The 5,657-nt window shown below is 33.0% G+C and overlaps 1 long non-coding RNA gene across 1 annotated transcript; it reads left to right on the forward strand.

Annotated features, from left to right (window-relative positions):
- The first annotated feature begins 1,875 nt into the window (after positions 1–1,875).
- On the forward strand, positions 1,876–4,153 carry LOC142170530 (uncharacterized). Its single transcript, XR_012699759.1, has 2 exons — positions 1,876–2,210; positions 3,679–4,153. It is a non-coding gene; the product is annotated as an uncharacterized LOC142170530 (long non-coding RNA).
- Positions 4,154–5,657: the final 1,504 nt, after the last annotated feature.

The following is a 5,657-nucleotide window of genomic DNA, read 5'->3' on the forward strand; positions in this document are numbered from 1 at the left end:
ACCCAGTTCGAAATGGACTGGGTCGTAGGGAAGATTGGGCCATTTTTTGGGCCTGTGGCTTGAAATCGAAGAAGAGGCCCAATTCCGACTTTCTTTATATTTTTGCTCTCTTTTCTTCTTTTATTTTTTCTAAAACTAAATTATAAAAATACTTAAACTATTATTAAGAATTAAATTAAGTTATAAAAGCGCAAATTAACTCCCAATAACAATTAACGCACAATTAAGTAATAATTAAGCATAAAATTGTATATTTGGACATTAAATGCTAAAAATGCAAACGATGCCTATTTTTGTAATTTTTAATTTTTGTAAAACAAATTTAATTACTAACAATTGTAGAATTAAATCCTTCATGCAAAATGCGACATATTTTTGTATTTTTTATTAATTTAGCAAATAAACATGCACAGACAAATACAAATAATTATTCAAAATATCACAAAATTGCACACCAAAGAAAATCATTTTATTTTTGAATTTTTTGGGAGTAATTCTCATATAAGGCAAAAATCACGTGCTTACAATGATTACCTCGATAAACGTCAAAAGTTATGCTGAATCGTGGGATGTAGCGTGTTCGGGGCATTAAATGCGGAGAGATGTGCGTTTAATCAACCGTCAGAAGCTTCAGAAGGAATCATAGTAATTCCCGCCAAGAAGAGTGTTTCTACCAACTTCCCGGCTACACAAAGTTATGTCACCGGAAAGCAGGGGGACTATCTACATAGGGTAAAATATGCTATACTAGGTGGCCGCTTAAGAGAATGACACGTGGAACCTAAGGCGAGGGATAGTTAGAACCGAAGGCAACTTTCCCCTTTGTCACCGGAAAGGATGACGCTCATAAAATGCAATAAATACCCTCCGTCCGGTGGCATTTAATGGAGAATATTCTACAATATTTGGTGCACTGTCCATTACAGAGAATTTGTCATTTATGCTCACCGTTACACCTTCATCAATGACCCTCATAATTGACATCAAAGAAGGGTACAATCCTAGCTAGGACCTTGTTCCCTAGACGTAGCTATAAGTAGTGAGCTTTATTATCATTATAAAGGGGGAATTTTCTGAAAACTTATGCTATAATCTATTCAAAGCTCTATACAATTTTATCTTCTTATTTCTTGGTTTCATTATTATTGCGCCCGGAGGCTCGCTCCCGGAATTATTATTTCTACTATTTCGTCTTCATATCAAGGCTAAGTATTACATATTTTTTCAATTCTTTTATAATTTCAGAATCAAATTAATTCACTTGGCTAGAAACTACGTATAACTTAACTTGTACCATTTTACGGATAAACATTAATATAATGGCGGTTTATCACGAGACACAACTGAGTGATTGAATGACAATATATAATATTGTCTCATTGGTAGAAATTTCCTTCGATCGAGTCACTGGTTCGCTCGGGAACTATATATGCAAAGAATGTATATGTGGACTGTGGTAATTAATAATAAAGTGATTGTTTCACGGTGATTGACAACAGTGGATAGTCATACGTGAATTTGTTACTTCAAAACAAATTATATTTGAGAATCACACAGATTTTTATGTCATTATCTAAACCGCTTGCTTATGGACATAATGAGTTTCACAAGGCCACAGATATACAAATACGATTATGGAATCGAGAGAATATTTTATTTTATATTATATTATAGGAGTTTTTGGCCTATTTAATGGAAGCTTAAAGCAGATATTGGACATCGGCTAAGAAACCAACAAACACGTTGGCCGAACAACCCCAACTAAAAACAACCAGTAGACTGTGTCCGACGTGGCATAAAAAATCTAGAACCCCGGCATTGGTGTTTTTGCAATCAGCGGAGGACGTCGGCCATGCCACGTGTCAAATGTTGTATAACCACCAAACGTTATTTACTTATTTCTGCAACAAACATCCCGTTCCATCTCCTTCTCTTCTTGAGAAATTGATAGAGAGGAGAGAGTTGGGTTTGTATTTTGCTTTTTTTACCGATCTCTGTTTCTCCTTTCACATTCCCACATACACAAATTCTATAAAGGAAAAGGAAAATTTTGCTTCATTTGTTTCGTGAGCTAAACGTTTGGAACTTTGTTTTTAATTTGTTCGAATAATCATCAGAATAAATGGTGATGGAGTTGTTGGACAAAATGATGGTTCCTATGCGCAAAGTTTGGACCAAAGTTTCTAGACGTCTTCGCATTCGTAAAAATGGTCAGTTCTCATTCCTCCTATTATCCTTCATGCACAAGCTTTATAATTTGTGTCATCTCTAGCCTTCTCATATCGTATTTATCTGAACCCATAATTTTCGATGTAAAGTATAAAATTATGTGTAAATATTCATTAATGAACGCATAACTTTAAAAATATAACAAGTTTAATGCTAAAAATATAAAAGTTAACCCCATATAATTTAAATTTTGAATCCGTTTTTGCTGCCATGTATCTCTTTAATGGAACGAAACAAAATGGCTATAACAGATTGATATAGCATATCCAATAATTAAACATTTCAGGGAAACGAAAAACCGAATTCTAGCTATAGCCCAAGTTATGCAATTTCAATTCATTTCTCTGGCACTTTGATGTTTTAGTTGATTCTCTTCCCTTGCTTTTATCTAAGGCCTCTGTTTTTTGCAATCGAAAATAGTAATTTATGGTTTTCCTTTTTAATGGGAAAATATTAGGGAATAACTCAATAAAATTACCAATGCTCAATACAATGACTTCTTTTTCGAACTAAATAACTGCTTATTCTTTGCAGCTTGTTGGGATGGTTGTTACCTATTGTATTATATCGTATCATGTTGTTACTTTAAATATAATATTTGTTTTGATTGTACTTAAATTTTATTATATCGTATCGTTAAATTCGTCATTACATAACAATAAAAAGTGATATCACTTTATGCAACGACCGATTTCGTGTGGTCGCGTTGTTGCCTTATTTTTCTCTCATTTTTCCCTTCATTATTAATAAATAAATTATATTTTATCTGTTACTCTATCTTTTTATATAATAATTTTACCTCGTATCCGACTTTTGCTTTGTAATATTATAAGTTAATTCTTTATATTGTTGATGCATGACATCATGAAACCGTAAATGTTACAATTTATCCATTGTATTTATCAAAACAATACCGTAAATATGTAACAACTACTCAAAAAAGCAGTTAGGCAACCAGATTAACGGTGGTGGTCATTTTTTAAGACCCCACAAGCTAGTAGATAATTAAGAATATCAGTGTTGATGTGGCTCGTGGGGTATTTTTCATTTTTATTGTGTTGGAGAAGGACTTAGGAAACAACACGTGGCCTGCTGCTGCATGTTATACTTTGTTATTGTTGATTAAATAAACTCATATATATGCGAAAAGAATCTAGCAAACAAAATCTTTCACTCAAGAGACAATAACGAGGAATAGTTACTGTTATTCATAATTGATCAGTCCACGGTAGCCAATTGGAATAGGATGTTGGAGGGGAACTAGACTTAGTATCTTTCTAAGTTCACTTTAATTTGTAACTTCTATTTTATGTATATATGCCAACGTTCTTATTATGGACAAGCAATTACTTATAATTATAATTTTCTTTTACTGTCAGTATATAGAAATTAAACTGAAATACAAAATATACTCAATAAAATGACCGGCCTTGAAACTTCCATTTATAGGGCTTGTAAAGCTTCGCCGTGATGTGAGGAAATGTGAATATGAAGATGTGCATATTTTGTGGGAGATGCTGAAAAGGAATGAAACGGGGGATACTACTACATCTGCAGCTGCACGCAAAAAAGTTCGATTTTGGGATATTTTCGATTGGGCAAAACGTGCTCCATTCATTTGCCGTAGCATGTGACGATATATGTATTAATTATAATTTCTAGCTTTTATATGTCATATCCCATATATTTTTAGCACGTCAATATGGATTAATTAGTGATCATGTGGATTATGAGAGCCGGTCTTAGTATAGTTTAAAAGGTGCATGAATATCTTGGAGTATATATGTATAATCTCTGTTGGAGATGGATGCGATGCTTTACATAGATATTACTGCTATCTTATTTGTAGCATGTAACGTTGTATAATGTGAATACGAACAACACCAAAATCTTGAATCTAACAGAATTTTCAACAAATTTTAAAGTTGCTTGGTTACCTCGTCTACTTCAAAGTATAGGACTTCAAGTATGGAATGACCGAAATTAGATAATCACCAAACATCTTTGTCTTCTTGTTGTCTTTTTTATTTATTTATTTATTTAAATATGAAGAAACATAATTTTATTGATAAGATGGCGGGTACAACTCTGTTTGTTCCCTTGATTCTTCTCTCTAGATCGTTTTCCGTGATTTGAGATGCTTAACCATCATATTTCTCGAATGTAGGATGATGCGAACTTCCATAAGATGTATTTGATCTCCATGAAAAGGAAGAACATATGTTGATCACTTTATGACGGCTTTGAGAAAGACAATATTTGATGTCTTTGATCTCTTTGTAAATATTCCATGAATTTTTATGGAATTTCTAGATGTCTTCTTGTTGTCTTCAATTCTCTGAATGTCAACATAGGTGAGGACTAACATTGGTTGGGAACTTGCTGCCGGACTTACTAGCATTCTGAATTGGATTAGTTACCTACTATAGCAAAGGTTGATACCTTATTTATTTTAAATAAATACCCTTTTAAAAAATTATATTTTATAGCTATCTTTTAATTTTTTATAGCCAAATATCTATTTATGGTTACCTCCTACCCTTAAGCCATAAAATAAGCTTTGTATTATTTTTTTCTTTCCACTCAAATTTCTCTTATCCCCTCAAATTTCTCGTATCCCCTGCCTCATATCTACTCTCTCTCTCTCTCTCTCTCTCTCTCTCTCTCTCTCTCTCTCTCTCTCTCTCTCTCTCTCATCTTCCACATTCATCTTACTTTTACAGAGCTTCTCAAAGATATTTTTGTTTGTACAGTTTCGAATCTCATCTCTTTGCCATGGATTTAAACTGTAAAGTTTTGAAGTTTATGATGATAAAAACTTCGGCTGATTCCATTCCTCCATTGAAAATCGCCGACGATCAAAACAACGTCGTTTCACCGATTATCGATGGAAACAAACTGAAAATCCAGGTTCCTGTTCCGAGAAAAATCGCTGGGGGCGAGGACGATGTGGTAGATAAGAAGAAAGTGAAAATTGAGGTTCCTAGTCCTAGGGAATTGTTGTTTCCATCCGCTGAGACGACATTAAGGTTGTTCTCGAACAAAGACGACGGAGTTTTGGGGCTGAACAACTTGAATTTTCTATTAATATGTTTCAATGTATTTCAATGTATCTCGCTATATTTCCATGTATTTCATTGTATTCATTGTCTTTTTTCTCAATGTATCTCGCTGTATTCCATATATTTTATTGTATTCATTGTCTCGTTGTATTCCATGAATGTATTCATATATTTTTTTAATTAATATAATTTATGTATTCAGATGTATATATGTATTCAAATTGCTCTGTTTTTGTTGTATTTATCGGCTGGGAAATTCTCTGAAGATTGCTATGTTTTTTGGGATGTTTTTCGGTTGAGAATCTTTTTTATAACTGAAAATACAAATTTTATGTGTTATAATTGAGTTTGTTGAGTTATATTAGG

This window comes from Nicotiana tabacum, chromosome 16 (assembly GCF_000715075.1).
Source record: "Nicotiana tabacum cultivar K326 chromosome 16, ASM71507v2, whole genome shotgun sequence".
Classification (NCBI taxonomy): Eukaryota; Viridiplantae; Streptophyta; class Magnoliopsida; order Solanales; family Solanaceae; genus Nicotiana; species Nicotiana tabacum.